This window comes from Macrotis lagotis, chromosome 7, assembly GCF_037893015.1.
Source record: "Macrotis lagotis isolate mMagLag1 chromosome 7, bilby.v1.9.chrom.fasta, whole genome shotgun sequence".
NCBI classification, from domain to species: domain Eukaryota; kingdom Metazoa; phylum Chordata; class Mammalia; order Peramelemorphia; family Peramelidae; genus Macrotis; species Macrotis lagotis.
The window spans coordinates 208,285,385-208,305,163 of NC_133664.1; the positions used below are offsets into that span (position 1 = coordinate 208,285,385).

Consider the following 19,779-nt stretch of genomic DNA (forward strand, 5'->3'; position numbering starts at 1 on the left):
TCCCTTTCCACTCCCCAGTCCTTCTCTCTGAGATTATTTTCCATCTGCACAACATATACATATGTGTGTGTGTGTACATTTATGCATAATAGTGTGTGTATTTTGTATATATATGGTTATTTAATTGTTGATCCCTCTTATTAGAATGTGCACTCCTTCAGGGAAAGGATCATGCTTTTACCTTTCACTTAACATGTTGGTTGACATAGTGCGAGCACTTCAATAGATACTGACAGACTAAGGTCTCTGGTGATCCCAAATCTATAATCCTGTGGACTTATTTATGTACCATAAGTTATAGATATACTAATATACCATATAAGCTATGAGTTTAATTACTATCATAATATTTCCCCATTCAGCAAAGGAAGTTATGCTGATGTCTTATCATAACATGGAGGTGACTTCGATTTCTTTATTTTTTAAATGATTTATTTTCACATTACTACAATAATGTTATTGTGAAAGTAGACATAAAGCCCCATCCTCTCCCCAAGAAGATTTAGAAATCTCAAGAGAAATGAAGTGATAGAGAAAAAAGTGTACTTCGGTCTCTGTTTAGATACCTTTAGCTCTGTCTTTGGGATGGGTTACATTCTTTATCATACATCCATCAGAGAAGTTGCTTCAATATTTTTTCCCACAGTTGCTATTGTTAACTGTATTTACCTCTGTCCTACTCCTCTCCACTCCCATTTATTTTACTTTTTTCTCTCTCTCTCCCTTTCCACCCTGTCCCTTCTCATAGTGTGTTATATCTGACAACACTTTCTTATGATCATCCGTCTCTTCTATCACCTATACCCCACAACACTCCCCCTTTCCCTTCTCTCCCATCCCTTTCCTCTCATTTTTCTCTAGGGTAAGATAGATTTCTATACCCTATTGAATGTGCATGTTATTTCCTCTCTGAGCCATTTCTGATGAAAATAAAGGCTCACTCATTCCCCCTCACCTTCCCCTCTTACACTTCCATTTGAAAAAGCTTTTTCTTGACTTCCATCTTTGAACTATATTATACCATTATATTCAACTCCCTCCTGTGGATTGTCTATAGATGCTCCTTCTAGCTGTTCTTATAAATGAGAAGGTTCATATGAGTTATAAGTATCTTCTTCCCATGCAGGAATACATGCAGTTCAGCAGCATTAAGTCCTTCATAATTTAGCATTCTTGTCTACCCTTGTCTCTATGCTTTGCCTGAATCCTGAACTTGAATATCAAACTTTCTGTTCAGTTCTAGTTGTTTCCACAGGAAAGTCTGAAAGTACCCTGTTTCATTAAAAGTCCAGCTTTTCTCCTGAAAGATGATGTTCAGTTTTGCTGGGCAGTTAATTCTCTATTGTAATTCAAGCTCTTTTGCCTTCCAGAACATCATATTCCAAGCCTTATGAACCCTTGATGTAAACACTACCAAATCCTGTGTATCCTGACTATAGAGCCACAGTAGATGGATTGTTTCTTTCTGGCTGCTTGTAGCATTTTCTCTTTGATATATGAGTTCTGGAATTTGGCATAATATTCCTGGGAGTATTTGGGGGGGGGATTCCTTTCAGGAGGTGATTGAAGGATTCTCTCAATTTCTATTTTACCCTCTACTTCTAGTTTCTCAGGGCAATCTTACTGTATTATTTCTTGAAAAATGAAGTTTAGGCTCTTTTCCTGGTCATAACTCTCAGGTAGCCAAAAAATTTTAAATTATCTCTTCTGATTCTATTTTCCAGGTCAGTTGTTTTTCCATTGAGATATTTCACATTTTCTTTCAGTCTTTCATTTTTTTGGTTTTGCTTTATTGTTTCTTGATTTCTCACAAAGTAATCAGCTTCTTTAAGTTCCATTCTACATTTAAAGGAATTATTTTCTTCAGAGAGCTTTCTTATTTCCTTTTCCATCTGACTAGTTCTGCTTTTTAAGGCAATCTTCTCATTTGCGTTTTGAAATGCTTTTCCCATTTGACCTAAATTTGTTTTTAACATTATTTTCTTCAGTGTTTCTTTGTTTCTCTTTCACTGAGTTTCTGACTTGGTACTCATGATTTTCCTGTATCACTCTCCTTTCTCTTCCCAATTTTTCCTCTACCACTCTTACTTGCTTTTCAAAGTCTTTTCTAAGCTCTTCCATAGTCTAAGACTATTTCCTAAACTATTTCCTAATTTTCTCAGAGGCTTTGGATACAGAAGCTTTTACTTGATCATCTTCTGAGTGTGTATTTTGATCCTCCATGGAACCAAAGTAATTTTCTATGGTCAAATAATTTTTCTGTTGTTTGCTAATTTCCTCAGCCTATGACTGATTTACCTCACTTTCAATTTTTTGGACCCCCTCCTCCCTCAGGGAACTTAAATCCTTCAAGGTTTTATGAGAGCCTCTGAATGCTCTCCTGGCCTGTGAATGAGCACAAGCACTCCCTTCTACCCTGAAGCTGTGAGGAAGGTCCCTGCTCCTCTAAGGTAATAGGAGCCCCAAACTGGGCCCCCAGGCATAGCAGTGAGACCTCTGCAGGCTCTCCTGACCCCTTGCTATCTGTAGACTGAGTGCTCTTGAAGCAGCTGCTGGGTAGCTCCATAATTTCTTGTGGCTGGCCTAGGCTGGAAACCACTCCCCCTGCCAAGGACCCAAGTACTCCAGGGACCCAGGCAACTTGTGGGATGTTCCTGGAAGCCTGAAACTGGTTTATTCTGGGAGGGCATGGTTTTTCTAACCTCCAATCCTGATGGAACAGACCATGGATTCACCAAGCTGTCTTTGACTGGAAGATTGCTTCACTTAGTCTTTTGTGGGTTCTGCTCCTCTAGATCTTGTTTGGAGTCATAATTTTAAGACTTTTGAAGTTTTTCTTTGGCGGGGAAGAGCTGGAAATACTGGCCTTCATACTGCCATCTTGACTCTTCCCCCCCACACACTCCAAGTTCTTAAAAGTTATTTTGTAAGCATACAAGCTCTGATAGTGCCCCAGGACAGATTGTCTTGAGACAAACTTGACCAAGGTTTAAGAGGCTTTTCACCAGGTTTGCTGTAGGGTGAGGAATTTTGGACCCCCAGCAACTATCCTAGGTCAAATCTACCAAAGAATGAGTGTTTGTGATTAACATTCTTAAGGAAAGTATCCTTACCAATGAAACCACCAATCCTTGAAGTCTAAGCAACATACCAGATTCTTCTAGAAAATTATTTGCCTAGCAAAGATTCATACACCAGTTGAGTAAGGTTCTCCAGAGATTGCTTTCCTACCCTGGATAGACATTCATCCTCTGAAAAATAGGTCAGTTTCCTCAGAATTTAGGCAAATAGTGTAACAAATCTTGATTTCCAAGGAAGATGATACAACAAATATTTCTCAATGTAGAGTGGTGGGCTACAGATATAGAATGCTGCATGTTTTCATCTGTGACTTTCAGAAGGCTTTTTATTTACCTATTTCTCTTTTTTACAAGGAAGGATGTGAAATGGAATTTGGAAAGTGACAGTAATGGGAAGAGGGAAGCAAAAATAAAAGAGTTGTAAAATCAATAAATAAAAGATTCTAGAGCACTGCTATATATTAATTATTTGTCATGAAATGATTTGTTTTATCTCTCAGAACCTCAGTTCCCTAACTTTGTACTAAATGATGTTGATACCCTAAAAGAAGCTCAAATAGTCTATGAGTCTATAAGATTGCATGGTATGAGACAAATTGATTAGCTGAAGAGTCTCTGCAGGAAAAGAAAAATCAGTTCATATTAAAAATTGGAAGAGCAGGGTTGAACAAATTCTATTAAACATCAAGGAAAAATTTCATCAGATCATAGATTTAGAGTTAGAAGATGATCTAATCCAACCTCCTATTCATATAAGGGAGAAGTTAGATTGACTTTATTGATTAATCAACGAGCATTTTAGTACCTAATGTGTGCCAGAAATTTTGTGCTGGGAATAAATACAAAACCAAAAATGAAGTCATACCCACCTTCTAGGTGTTTATATTCTGTAGGGGGAAACAATGTGTACAACATACACACATGTAAAAAACAAGAGAATGTAGGGTAAAAACACTAATGGGGTGGCTAGGTGGTGCAGTGGGTAGAGCACTAGCCCTGGAGTAAGGAGTACCTGGGTTCAAATCCAACCTCAGACACTTAACAATTACCAAGCTGTGTGGCCTTGGGCAAGCCACTTTACCCCCATTTGCCTTGCAAAAAAATAAAAACCTAAAAAAAAAAGACACTAATAGCCAGGCAAATCAGGAAAGGACTGAGAGGGAGCCTTTGAGCTCATTTTGGAGGGAAACTTCAAAGGCAGAAATGAGGAAGGAAGGATGGTATTTCAGGCATAAATTTTCCATGTAAAAACATGGAAATGAATGTAGCATAGGAGAAATAGCAATAAGATCAGTCTTTCTAGACCAAATAGTAGGTGAAAGTATTGATCTACAATGGCTGGGAAGATGGACTGGACCAAGATTGTGAAAACCTTGAAATGCCTAACAGAGGAATTTGTAAAATTGATGTTCATAAATATCTCAATGGCAGCTGAGTGAAAAATTCAGAAAGATGGAGGATGTGATGTAGGGTTCCACATAGGGATTTTAATCCAGATATTTGATTTCAATTTTACCATCCTTTTTTCCCTTTAAATTTTATTTTTAATTTATGAAATAAAACAATTATTTCCATAACATGATAGAAAAGAAAAGAGATGATTTCACATGAAACTGTAAATCTATTATCTACAACTTGTTAATATTTTTAAATATATTATAAAGTCATCACATAATCTTTTTTCCTTTTCTTTTTTCTTTTTAAGCATTCTTTCCACAGCCTAGTGTTACCTCTTTAATTCATGGAATACTATACCTGTTGGAAGAATTGACAGTTGCCATTTCTATACTATTACTGTTGCCTCTCTTGAAGGAAAAGAACCACCTACTATTTGGATGACTAAAAATTTGATAAGAGCAGTCAGTTGCTACAGCATTATCTTTATTCATCTACAAATATCCAAGTCAACATTACTCCTTTAAGGTCAACTCTAAAGAGGTTTATACTAAAAGATCACCAAGGTCTGTTTTCTGGATCACTGTCTTCAGACCAGCTTTGTAATTCTGCCACTAGTTTCCTAATTGATCTATAGGCCTCAGTTCCCTCATGAGCAAAATGGGCTAGATAACATCTTAAGGCCTTTAAAATCTATGATCTGATGATACATAAACCTAGACACTCATGTTGCTTAAGTCTGGATCTCATTCATGAGGTGAATTTACTCTATTCATGCATATCACATCTCTCTGTTCTTTCTTATTTTTTTTTGGCTTCTTGCCCATGTCTTTCCTTTCTTCCAATAGATAATTCTTCTAGGCTTCCCCTACATATTCTTGAGTGGTCCCATATTTCTGATACGTGATCCAGGCATTATGGTACAGTGGAAAGGACCTGATATTTGGGGCTGGAGGGCTTCAAGCTTGAGTTCTGATTTCCCCTTGCCTCTTTCTCCTCAGAATCGACTTTGTATATATTTTATATTTGAATCTACTTTGTATATATTTTATATTTTCTTGTTTGTGTTCATGTTGTTTCTTTCCAGTAGAATCCAAAGTCTTTAAATATAAGGGTTGTTTTAAATATTCATTCTTTAATACCCAGTGTCTAACCCTGTACTTGGATTAAAGCAGGTGACTAATAAATGCTTGCTAAAATTGAGCTGAAGGAGATCACTAAAGAAGGAAATATGTTTGCATGTGGTTTCATACTTTTTGCTTGTTTGTTCTAAACAGGAAATGATTCACTGCCCCAACACAGAACATAGTGCTTAGCACATAGTATTTAATAAGTGCTTGTTGATTGTTTGATTGGCTGATAACCTGTCAACATAGACTAAATGGCTTGTTTTGATTCCTTCTTTTCTGAGAATCATGGTTTTTAGCCAGGTTTTAGATATAATTTTAGCCAGATCCCTCAGATTTCCTTCTTTCTAGGTGTTGCAGATGTGGTTGGTTCAACAATTTTCCTTTGCTACTTCTCCCTAATATCTGGGAAGGCAAACAGAGATTTAGGAGATGACAAGAGACAAGTCCATATAAGAGTGTGAGATAAATTTCCTTTTTTTCCCATTTTATTCAATAAATTATTCAATCACGGTACAATAAGAAATTGAGACCTATTGGGAGAGCTGTGAAAAAGGGAGTATAAACAGATAGGGTAGGAGCATATGAGCTAAGTATAAACATAGAGTTTATATTTGAATTATATGAATATCATTCTATTTCACTACCCCCAAAATTAATTCAGGATCTATCCAAAAGCATCCCATAAGGGCATGGACTTGACAATGAAGAGAATAATCTAGGCACCAATACTCTGGTGACCATAGGGCATTCTAAACATTTAAGGAAGGCATGCAACTGAGATGCTATTGACCACTGATCAACTCAAATATTACACTTACAATCAGAAAATTTAAGAGTTGGAAATGACCTCAGTAGCCATCTATCCCCAAAAGATCTAAATCTAACATATTGAACAAGTAATCCCGCCCCCCATGAAGGGGAATCCCAGACCTCTCTAGAAAACCTATTCCATGTTCAGATAGCTTTTATTATCAACTTTCTAGACATCAATGCTAAGTTTAACTCTTTTCAACTTCTGTCTGTTGCTCCTGGATCTTCCTGATGAGACAAAAATAACATAAATCTAGTCCCTCTTGAAGAAAGATATCACCCTTTAATCTACTCATACCACCTACCCCCTCATATGCATCACACATTCATATACGATAAACACATACTCCCTCTCCCCATACCCACAATCACCTCACACATACACAAAAGCACACAACGAACATCCACAAACACACACATATTTCTTTTCTCAAGGCAAAGCAACCTCAGTTTTTTCAATCACTTCTCGTATGAAAACAACTCTTCACAGTGCCCTTCACCAGGCTGATTTCCTCCTCTGATAGGAGACTCTCCTGCCCATCAATGCCCCCGGAAGTGATGACAATATTCCAGATGAAGTCAGATTCAAGAAGACAGAGAAACTTTCACTTCTGCCTGGCTCCAAATAACTCAAATTTGAACAAGGTCTTTTGGCTGATTTAGATTGAGAATGCTGTTCACAAAAATCTCAGATTTTTTTAGAAAATATCTAACTATGTCTTTCTTACTTTTTACCAGTAAGATTGATTTTCTGACATGGACTTGGACCCAAATTATCCTTTTCAAATTTCCTCTACTAAATCCAGGGCTTTTTGGATCCTCTCTCACCAGTATGTTCACTATTCTTCCTAGCTTTGTGTCATCCACAAATCTGATAAGCACTCCATCCATATATTTATAGAAGTAATTCATAAAAAGGAATAGATCTTTGGGGTATTCCACAGGAGACCCCTTGATATGCTGATGTTGAATCATTAATAATTCTTTGAGTATGTCCATCAAATTACTTCTAAATCCATTTAATTATATTATCATCAAATCCATATCTCTCAATTTTATCCATGTGAAGTCTCAGACACTTCATTAAGTGCTTTGCTAAACAATGACAAGAGAAAGAGATTAAAGATATAAAGATAGACAGAAAAGAAAAAAATTATCCTTATTTATTGATGCTATGATGGTTAACTTTGAAAATCCTGGGAAATCAGCCAAGAAACTAATTGAGGCAATTAATAGCTTTAGCAAAGTAGAAGGTCACAAAATAAATCCACAAAAATTATCAGCATTTCTATATAGAAACAACAAAACCTAGAAGGAAACAACAGAGAAGGATGGCCCATTCAAAATAATTATAAAAGCCATAAAATATTTTCTAGCTAACCTATCAGTCCACACATTCTTTGCTTGGAAAGGGATAGAGACTAAACATAGTTTCTCAGATATAAGGGAGTCACTCTGCCATTAATGGTCAAGACCTTCTATGTGATTCCAAGAGTTCTCAGAAGACTGAGAAGTCAAGTGATTTTTCCAAAGTCAGAAGCTAGTGTGTGTCAGAAACAAGGCTGGAACCCAGATCTTCATGCTGTTAAAAAGGCCAGTAAATACCTTTGACTAGAAATCTCCAAAGAAATAACAAAAAAAGTACATGAAAATCATTTTTAAAAGACTTTTTTTGTGAAATACTTATCATCAAGTGTAGGAGTACAGTGGGTCTCACAGGCTACAAAATGAACTTAAAAGGTTTCCCAGTGCTGTTTCAGTTCACTACACTTTTTATTTAAATAGCTACAATTAGTAAATACTATTTTTAGAATTTAAAATTTTATTTAATAATTTCAGAGATACTTAGCGTGATTGAGCAATACTGCCAAAATTAATTTACAGATTTTGTGCTATAGCAATCAAACTACCAAAGGCATACTTAACAATTACGGAAAATAGTAACCAAATTCATTTGAAAGAGGAAAAGTTCTGAAATTTCAAGGGGGAAAATGAGGGGAAAGTAGGAATAATGAGGAAATGGTTCTGCTAATAAACTATATTATAAAGAAGTAATAATCAAAACTATTTGGTACTGGTTAAGAATAGAAAAATAGATCTGTGTAGCTCAGTAGACAAAGAAGAATCAGAAATAACTGAACTCAATACTTCAGAGTTCCATAAGTCCTAAAACATAAATAATCTATGAAAGAACTCCCTATTTGACATGAACCCTGAGACAACTGGAAAGCAGCCTCATACAAATTAGATTTGGACTTTTATCTTTTATAATATATTACAATACTATATGATTACAATGCTATATTATTATATCCATAAAACATACCATTAAATACTTAGAAAATCCAGAGAGTCTTTTATAGCTATGATAAGGTAATAAATTCTTAGCTACATGAAGGATAACAGTGATTATAAAAATATAATAGATAATTTGAATAAATGAAACAGAAAAACTTTTCCATCAACAAAATTAATACAACTAGGGAAGAGAAGGGAAATGGTTCACTAGGAAAAAACTTTTGGGTTAAATATTTCTGATAAGGGCATGATCTGTAGTAGTAGCTACAGATATAGAAAGATATATGGATACAAAGATAGAGACAACTGACAAATATTTTTGAACAAAAGCAATTTCTAATACATAAGTGATCAAAAGAATATAAGAAACGATTTTCAAAAGATTTACAAACTTACAATCACACAAAAAAGAAGGCATCAAATCATTGTTAGTAGTAGGCCTATGGTTAGAGCACTGTTAATTCAGGTTCAGTGTAAAGACAACATGAAGCACTCATAGGTTATTAAATAATTAACATGGACATACAACAAAGATATATAGTAATTAGCTTTGGTTGAAGCCTTTCTCTATTCATCATATGGAAATGTGTCTGATTAGCATGGCAGAATATGGTGATTCCAGTGATCTAGGGATATTCATTAAATTTGAAGGGTTTAGTATATATATGAAGATTTTAGAACGTGTCTTTTTATACCCTTACTGATGAGAGCACTGGAGCCAGAGAACCTTGGGAAATTGCCTCCAGAGAGCCTTGCCCTATCAATAGGTCAATCAAGTCCTAACTTTGAACCTTTTGGGAAATTCTAGATTAACTCATATTTCAGCAAAAAAAGGTTGTAGGGGGAGGAACCTGATAGATAATGGTCCTGGCACAACTAATAATAGTGGAATCAGAAATCAAAATAATGTGCAGTCTTACCTCATATCCAATAAATTGAAAAAAATAAAAATGAGGGAAAATAAATGGTGAAAGGGCTGTGCAAAAATGAACACACTAATGCAAAATTGATGAAACCAGGAAAGTCATTTGGAGTTATGCAAAGAAAGTAATTAAAATGTCCATTCTTGGGGCGGCTATGTGGCACAGTGGATAGAGCACCGGCCCTGGAGTCAGGAGTACCTGAGTTCAAATGCAGCCTCAGACACTTAATAATTACCTAGCTGTGTGGCCTTGGGCAAGCCACTTAACCGCATTGCCTTGCAAAATCCTAAGAAAAAAAATGTCCATTCTTTTTTAACCAGAGATTACACTTTGCATATAGATACATGTGTGTGTGCGTTTATTATGCTTTGAAAAATACACCAGGAGGCAAATGACAAAAAGCAACATATATATATATATATATATATATATATATATATATATATGTACACACACACATACAAAGAATAGGAAACAAATTTGACATCCATGAATCATGGAATGGCTAAGCAAATTGTGGTACATGCATCACTAGAGTATTATCATTCTGTAAGAAACTATGAATATAAAGTATGCAGAGATGCAAAATTAAATAAACTGAACCAGAAAATGTTTTTAAAAAATCAGAATTTTTAAAATCATGTAAAAAAAGCACCTGCAAATATTTCAACAATATAAAATAGCAGGAACAAAGCTGACTGCTACAAAAATACAAAAGAAAAACTTTAAGCCTAAAGAAGAGAAATGAAGAATGCTTCTTTGCAAAGTCAGAGAACTATGGATATAGAATGCTTAATTAAATGTCAGACTCTTTCCAATTATTGACTAGTTTTACTGAACTGGTATTTTTTGTTGTTTTGTTTCCCTTTCTTTGTTACAAGGCATTGCTCTTTTAGAGGGAGATAAGACTAGGGTTAGGAAATGTAAGTTTTTTTAAAAAATCAGAATTTTTAAAATCATGTTTTAAAAAAGGGCTTTGCTAAAATCTTGATAAACTACCTTCATAGTCTTCTCCTGGTTCTGTTGAAAAGGAATCTGAATTGATCTGTTCTTGATGAAGCCTTGCTGGCCCTTCCCTTTCCAAATATTTACCACCTACCTCTTTAATGACCTCCTCTAGATTTTTCCCAGAGAGGAATTAAGTTCATTAGACTATAATTAACAAATTCTATTCTATTCTTTTTTTTGAAAACTGAGACATCTGCCCTTCTGCATTCTTATGACTCTTCTTCCATTTTTCCATGGTGGTTTTTTAACTTGAAACTTTTTAATGATTATTTTTCAATCTTTATTTATTTATGACTTTTTAAAATTTTGTTCCAAGTTCTCTCCCTCCCTTCAATTCATTCCCCTTCTCACTGAAAAGACAAGTAATATGATATCAATTATGCATGTTAAATCATGCAAAACATAATTCCACATTAGCCATATTTTTCCAAAAAGCAAGAAAAATGAAGAATATGAGAAAATTATATTTCAGTTTGTACTGGGTTCATCAATTCTCTCTTTGAAGTACACAGCATTTTTTTTTAATCATGAGTGCTTTGGAGTAGTTTCAGATCATTGAATTGATTAAAGTAGCCAAGTCTTTTGCAGTTGATACAATATTTCTGTCACCTTACATAATGATTTCATGGTTCTTTTCATTTCACTTTCCTTCAATTCATATAGGACTTGTCTTGTGTTGTTTTTGTAAACCACCCCTTACCCTATCATTTCTTAAAGAACAATAGTATTTATCTCAATCATATAGCACAGCTTGTTCAGTCATTCCCCTATTGATGATCATCCCCTAGATTTCCAATTCTTTGCCACCACAAAAAGCTTCTATAAATATTTATGCACATTTTTTTCCTTTTCTTTCATCTCTTTGGGAATCAAATCTAGCAATGATATAGCCGGGACAAAGAGTATGAGCAGTTTTATTACTCCTCTGGCCTAGTTCCAAATTGTTCTCCAGAATGGTTGGACCAGTTCATTACTCCACCAGCAGTCTATTACTGTACCTATTTTTTCCCTTATCCCTCTAGCATTTGTCATTTCTGATAGGTCCAAGATATTGCCACAGAAGTTGGTTTTTTTTTTTTAATTTCCATTTCTTGGGGCAGCTAGGTGGCGCAGTGGATAGAGCACTGGCCCTGGAGTCAGGAGTACCTGAGTTCAAATCGGGCCTCAGACACTTAGTGATTACCTAGCTGTGTGGTCTTGGGAAAGTCACTTAACCCCATTTGCCTTACAAAAAAAAGAAACTAAAAAATAGAAATAAGAAAATTTCCATTCTGATCAGAATGATTGAGAACATTTTTATATTACTATAGATAAGCTTGTTATTTCTTCTGAATACTGTCTGTTCTTGTCCTTTGACCATTAATAATTGGAAAATAGCTCTTGTTTTCATAAATTTGACTCAGTTCTATATTAAGTTTATATATTTGAGGAGTAAGACCTTTATCAGAGAAACTTGGAAATTTCTTTATCAGAGTAATTTTTTATATTACTTCATTTTTATAGTTGTTATTTTGTTTAGTAATTTCAGACATGTCTGACTCTTTGTGACCACTTTTGAAGTTTTCTTGGCAAAGATATCGGAGTGATTTGCTTTTTCCTTCTCCAGTTCATTCTACAGATAAGGAACTAAGGCAAACAAGTTCAAATGACTTGCCCAGAGTCACGTAGTCAGTATCATCTGAGGCTAGATTTGAATTTAGGAAGATGAGTCTATGCACTGTTGCAGCCTAGTGTCCCCTATTTCTAATGGTACCTTTTTAGCAAAATGTATCTTTCCTGATTATCTCTTTTAATTAGGTCTATTTTTTTTCTGCCTTTGCTTTGTTTGACATAGTGATTACTACCCCTGCCTTTTTTACTTCAGTTTGAAGTATAATAGATTCTGCTCCAACCCTTTATTTTAGCTCTGTATATCTTTTGATTTTTAGTAGATTCTGGTTTCCAATCCATTCTGCTATTTAGTTCTATTTTATAGGTGAGCTCATTCCATTCACAGTTTTGATTACTAACTGTATATTTCCCCCATCCTATATTCTCATTCTCTCTCTCTCTCTCTCTCTCTCTCTCTCTCTCTCTCTCTCTTTCTCTCTCTCTCTTTCTCTCTCTCTCCCATTTCCCCCTTCACTGTAAAAGCTCTTCCTTCTGTACCTCTCTTATGTGAGAAAATTTGACCCATTCTATTTCTCCTTTAACCTTTCTTCCAGTGTATTCCCTCTTTCTCACTCCATTTTTTTGGGGTGAGATTATTCCAACATAATTGACTCTCACTCATGTCTATGTAAACTCTTTTTAACTGCCCTAGCAATGATAAAGTTCTTAGAAGTTACAGGTATCATCTTTCCATATGGTAATATAAACAGTTTAACTTTGTTAAATCCCTTATCATTATTCTTTCATGTTTATTTTTTAATATTTCTTGAGTCTTGTGTTTGAATATCAAATTTACTATTTAACTCTGAGAAATACTCGAAAGTCCTCTTTTAAAAAGTCATTTTTCCCATTCATTTTTGCTGGGTAAGTTATTTTTGCTTGTAATCCTTTGCCTTCCAAAATATCATATTCCAAACCTCTTACTCCTTTAGTGTATAATCCTGACTATGACTCCATGATATTTAAGTTATTTCTTTCTACTTCTTGAAGTATTTTCTTTTTGATCTGGGAGCCCTAGAATTTGACTCCTGGGAGTTTTCATTTTGGGATCTCTTTTTGGAGGAGATTCATAGATTCTTTTGATTTCTATTTTACACTATGGATCTAAGATATTTGGACAACTTTCCATGAAAATTTCTTGAAATATGATGTCTAGGATCTTTTTTTCATTGTGATTTTCAGATATTCAATTTATCCTTAAATGATCTTTCCTTGATCAATATATTCTCCAGGTCCAGTTGTTTTTCCTGTAAACTATTTCACATATTCTTCTCTTTTTTATTCTTTTGACTTTATTATTTCTTGATGTCACATAGAGTTGTTGGCTTCCACTTCCATGATTCTAATTTTTAGGGAACAATTTTTCTTCAGCGATATTTTTATACTTCTTTTTGCATTTTTTTCCGATTCTGTTTTTAAAGTTATTTTGTTCCGTGGCTTTTTGTACCTCTTTAGACCAATTCTAATTTTTTAAGGTATTATGTTCTTCCATTTGTGTGTGTGTGTGTGTGTTTGTGTGTGTTTTTACAAAATGGGGATAAGATTTTTCTGCCAACAAAGATTTTCTACATTTTACCTCCTTACTATCTCTGAACTGGAAGCACTCAAAGGTGCAGGTACTGCTGCTACTATGGAATGTGAACAGGTTTCCATACAAGCTTCTGCTGATCTCTTAAGTTGTCTTAGACAGTAAAACTTTTTTCTGGCTCAGCTGCTTCAAAATTTGATTTGTGGCATTATTTTAAAGTTGTTTGGAGGAAAATATTGAGAAAGTTCAACTGGGTAACAGTCCCTAATCTGTCATCTTGGCTCTACCCTCCTCCCTGATCTTCCAAGTTTTTGGTTAGCACATCTGCCAGTTCTTTAAACTGCCTAAAGATGTAGTTCTTCTGGATCATGTGACTTGGATTCATTCGGGGTTCTCTCTTATTGCCTCTATATTTAATTTGGATATCCATTTCCTGTTAGATTGTTCTTGTTCTATTATTTTCAGTGCAAGGGCCATTCTCTTTGGCAAAGGAATAATCAAATTCAGTTGTTTTCAGTCACGTCTGACCCTTTATGACCCTATTTAGGGTTTGGGGGCAGATAGTAGAATGGTTTACAATTTCCTTCTCCAGCTCATTTTATACATGAGGAAACTCACTTGCCAGGGTCACACCGTTCATTAATGTCTAAGACCAAATTTGACCTCAGGAAGATGAATCTTCCTAAGTTAAATGACTTGCCCAGGGTCATACAGCTAGTAAATGTCTGAGACTGAATTGATCTCAGGAAGATAATCTTCCACTGTGACACCTAGCTGCCCTGTTTGCAGACAAAACAAAAATAAAGTGGTAACTGAATAACCATTCTTTCTGTTGTCAATTATCACACTCTCATTTACTCCAAGCAAAAGTATCATCCTTTCTTTGTTCCTCTTTTCTCTCTTAGAATACCTTTGAGAGCCCTCTAAAGTTGTCTGTTTCCCTCACCAGTCTTAGCTCATTCTGAGCTTTAGCTCTCTTTAACACTAGTTTTATAGTACCAAATCATAGTCATTTTCTCATCTAGTCTCATTTTCATTTTCTGTACATTTCTTTTTAAAAATCTAACTTGATCATTAAGCATCCAATTAATACATCAGTCTCTCCAGACAAATCCCATTACCTGGGATCTAGCTTCTTTGCTGGACACACATTCTTTCTATAGATTTAAAGATACTAGCATTTGAGTTACATGATCCAAGAGTACTAGGGAAGAGGCTATAAAGGAAATAAACAGCAGCCACATAAGCTTCTAGACTTCATCCATGTAATGGTTTCCAAGGAAATGTTAGAGAAAATGAGGGTAAAGTAGTGATGAACTTCAACCATTCCAGGTTTAGAGGTGAATGAAAAAAAAAAAACCAAAATCAAAACACACCAACAACCTAAACAAGATTGAAAACATTGTTTATCACAACTCTCAAAGATCATAAGGGTGTGAACCACAGAGATTGTTAGTTGAATAAATTTAAGAAGGATTTAAGACCTTGGGTGTTTTGGTTGCTCTGAGAATTTTGGGCAAAGTAGATGGATTATAAATAGTTGTTTCAACAAACATTGCTTAGAGAAAATTTTACCATCTGGATCTGGTTATTTTCCCCAATAAAGACATTATACCATTAAAAGAAAAAATTTAACTGATATCCAACTCAGAAATAGATGTACCACTCCATGGAACAGAAATGCATTTTAAGAAAATTTTAATGGAAATGCATTGTAGGAGGCTCTGTCTTAATTAGGTTGACTAAACGTTTTTCTGAACTTAGTCAACACTAATATAAATATATCACCAAAAGCTGACAATCAACAGGGAAAAAATATTGACTTCAACATTCACCTCATGTATGAAATTTTCTCATCTAAAAGATTTATTTTTTTGAATATTACTCACAGACCTTTACCTCTCTACAGCTTCCATCTCACCTATGTCAGATACCCTAGTGAAATGGAAAGAACATGAACCTGTGAGTTAGGATACCTGAGATTTTGTCTGTCACTTGTCAACTATATGACCTTGAACAAATTATTTCTTTGTGCCTCATTTTTTCATGTGAGAAAAATGAGACTTTAACAAGATGGACTTTAAAGTAACTTTGAACTCTGATATTCTATGATCCTGGAAAAGGGAAATATACGTTCTGTGTTTTGCCCATGTAGGTTATATGTGCTCCCATGAGTCGATCTAAATGTGACTTGGAGAGAGGAATGCATAGATATCTTTAGAAACTTCTCACCCTTCTCTAAAAGAAGCTTTTATTCTGGTCAGGAAGGGAGAAAGAATTTTGAACCAGAGGTTGGTCATTTTGCTCTCCTCAAAGAGAGGAGATGCTGAATTAGAATTATATTTATTACCTGCTTCCTCTTTGTTCCCAATATTGCTAGTCTATAGAAAATAATTTTGAGGTTCAAGCTGAGTTACTAATCATTGTTTTTAATGAGGAGAGGGCCCTAAGCTATATATCAACTCCCTTCCCACTAAATGCCACTTCTACAATGAACACATATAGCTAATAGCAAATAGCAAATAAACGCATTCATCCAAACCAATAGCAAACAAGAATCAGAGAAAGTATATCAGAAAAGGGTAGCTAGGTGGTGTAGTGGATAAAGCACCGGCCTTGGAGTCAGGAGTACCTGGGTTCAAATCCAGTCTCAGACACTTAATAATTACCTAGCTGTGTGGCCTTGGGCAAGCCACTTAACCCTGTTTGCCTTGCAAAAAAAAAAAAACAACAACAACAACAACAAACAAAAAAAAAAACCCGAAAGTATATCAGACAGTACACTCAGTGAATAAACTAGCCAACATGGGAATTTTTTACCTACTTTGTTTCTAGTTTGCTGCTTTTAAGGCAGCTAGATGGCTTACCATGTTGGTACTGGATTAATGTAGACACTGGAATGCATTTAGCTCAATTGCAGCTCATGTCTGTAAGACTCAAGTTATCCACCAGCCTTAAGCTCCCCAACAACAGGGTTCTACAAGCATGCTCCATCACACCTAGCTCTAAGACCATAAATTGATGAGTAGCTTTGATAAAAATCAAGAGTTCCCTGTATCAACAAAATAATAGGTCAGGACCAAAGGAGGTTAGGGTGACAGGGAAATATCATTTCCTCTTGGAAGAATCAGGAAAGATTTAATAAAAGTGGCTTTGGAGTTTGACCTCAAGGGATAAGGGATAGGATGAATGAATGGATGATATTCTTCCCCCTCCTTTTGAGGCAAAAAAAATCCTTAAATTCTTTGGAAACAATATATTATGACCTAGTCTTCCATTACCAACCCATTCTCTAGACACGTTCCAGCTTCCCAATATGGGACATGTCAATCATGGGGTCCTAAGTAATTGCATATTTTGTTCCTGAGCTGACCCATTATCACAACCTTTCCTGGAGGTTTCTTGTATTAATTACTGAACTATTTGTTGAAATCCACAGCTATATGTTCTTCCAGCCTTGATGGGCAAGTTGAAATACTGTTCAGCACAGCCTTGAGGACTGGAGATTCTGGGGATTGGCAATGCCTTTCTTTTTGATACAAAAAAAGGGATAGGATGGAATTGAAATTCTACAACTTGGAGCAGTCAAACAAATGGGACAAACCTTAAAAATGACAAATCAAGAAGCAAAATTTCACAGGATCATAGGTTTAGAGCCAAAAGCAGTTGGTGTGCTGAAGCTGACTGTTAAATTTCAGTATTAGTATATATAGAGGTAGAATGTGAACTCAAGTCCCATAATAAAGTTTAGTACTCTTTCCGCTGCATTCCCTGCCTCTTCCAAAGATTCAGATCAGTATAAACCAGATACGCCCTTCTACACAAGGCAACACACACTCTGAAAATGTGTAAAAAAATACAAGCTATCTCTTAGACTCAATGCACAATTACCCTTTGCGGTAGGCCTACCATCTTATCAGAAGGTCTAATACCTGAAGATTCTTGGGAGTCTGAGAATGGTTTTCCAGTGATTTGAGTACTAAGTTTAAAGAACCCTGACTCTGGAGACAAGAGAACCCTGTATCTGAATTCTCACCACCACCACTAGCTATGTCCCTGATCAATTACTTTTCCTTCTCTGAGTTTGAAGTTCCTCATTTATGAAATGGGATTGGAGTAGATAAAGAGAGAGATATGGAGATGGGGAAGCATTTACCAGCTATCTCACAAGGTAATTGTGAGGAATGGGCTTTCTAAATCCTAAGATGCCAGATAATTTAGTGGTTTGCTTTTTTTTTAATTGATGAACATCTGCTCATTCCTCAGTGCCTTAAAGATTTCTCATTTCCATCTCACATTCTCCATGTAGGTCTTATATATCTCTGGGCAAAGAGAATTCCAGAGAACAGATTGCCAACTACCAGGATGGCCAGTGATTCCTATCAAGTCCAACTTAATTAAATCATCCATGGGAGATCTGCTCAAAATAGTCCCAAGAAATTTCAGGCAAAACAATGCTACTTTTTATTGAAAACATTTGTTTTAGCCCAACTGCAGACCTGGCTCTGTTTCCTGGTTTTCCAATCTATCACATAAACCAGGCATTGACTGATTGCTGGGGAATGAGGCTCCCAAAAAAAACATTTCAAAGAGACTAGCCACCACATTTTCAAAAGGAAAGGCTCCGGATCATCTCCTAATTATGTATCATGAGTCCAGTGCTTTGGAGAGAAAGAACACTAAGAGCATTACATAACACTCTCCAAGACCAGTAAATATTCCCATTTCCAATATCTTCCCACATTTAAATTCCTTTCAATATCCACAACATCCTTGACATCTAACCCCTCTCTCTGCTTACACAGATACCCTTCTTCATTCAGATTATGAAAATGACTTCCTAAGTGATCTCTCCCTCTCTCTCTTTCAAGTCTCTCCTCAGTTCAATCTATCTTCCACTCAACTTGTAAAGTTATTTTCCTTAAGTGAACATTGGATCTTATCACTTTTCTATTCTGTAAGCTCCTGTGGTTCCCTATTTCCTCTAGGATATAATATGAACCACTCTGTTTAACTTCTAATACCTTTGATTGACCTCTCTCTTTCTAACATGAGGAACTCTGAATCTTTGCACTGGCTGTCTTCCATGCCAAAAAAGGACTCTCTCCTCACCTCTACCTCACAGAATCCATTTCTTCCTTCATGACCCAACTTAAACACTACTCTCTGCAATCTACAATGAAGATTTTTCTGATCTCCCAGTTGCTAATGCTCTCCCACCACAAATTACCCAGTATTTAGTTAATTAATATATATATATTTGTATTTATTATTCAGTATATATTTATATTGTGTGCATATTGCCTTCCCAAAGAGACTATAAGGTCCTCAACAGTAAAGGTGGTTTCATTTTTTTGTTGTAGTACAATGCATAGGTGCTTAGTAAATGATTATTGATTGATTGATTGTATCATTCTTCCTCAACCTGCTCTTATTCTACCTGAAATTTCCAGTTCTTCAATTCTGCTCTTCTTCCAGGCCACCACCACTTTTCTGACCTTAATTCTTTCCCTTCACAGTATTGATACTATTCTTAGTTTTTCAACAAAGTTATTTTTCTTATCTTTCTGCTGCTCTTACCCTGCTAATTCCCAACTCTCAATCACCCTAACCATTCAATGTCTCCAATTCTACTTCCAAACTGCTGGATGCTGGAGGAGTGATTCATGAAACTGATAACTGTTTACAGTACAAACTAGTGCTACCTGTTCTTAAATGGGCCTTCACTGAACTTTCTCTCATTTACTTCTTTTCAAAGTGATTCTTTGAAATTTCTGCTCTTAACACCTCAACTTCATTCTAGCTCTCAGCAGATGATATTGCCTCCTAACTTGACTGAGAAGCCTGAAACCATCCTTGTGAACTCCTTCAATTCCATCCTCTACATCTCAAAATTTCTCATGTCCTCAAACAAAATCTCTTCCTTTGCTCTAGTCTCAGGATACTGATTAACCTTG

The 19,779-nt window shown here is 35.6% G+C and overlaps 1 protein-coding gene across 1 annotated transcript in view; it reads right to left on the reverse strand.

The window, feature by feature from the left end:
- PRMT8 (protein arginine methyltransferase 8) overlaps nucleotides 1-19,779 on the reverse strand; it is a 166,909-nt gene that overhangs the window by 90,543 nt on the left and 56,587 nt on the right. The window lies entirely within an intron of this gene.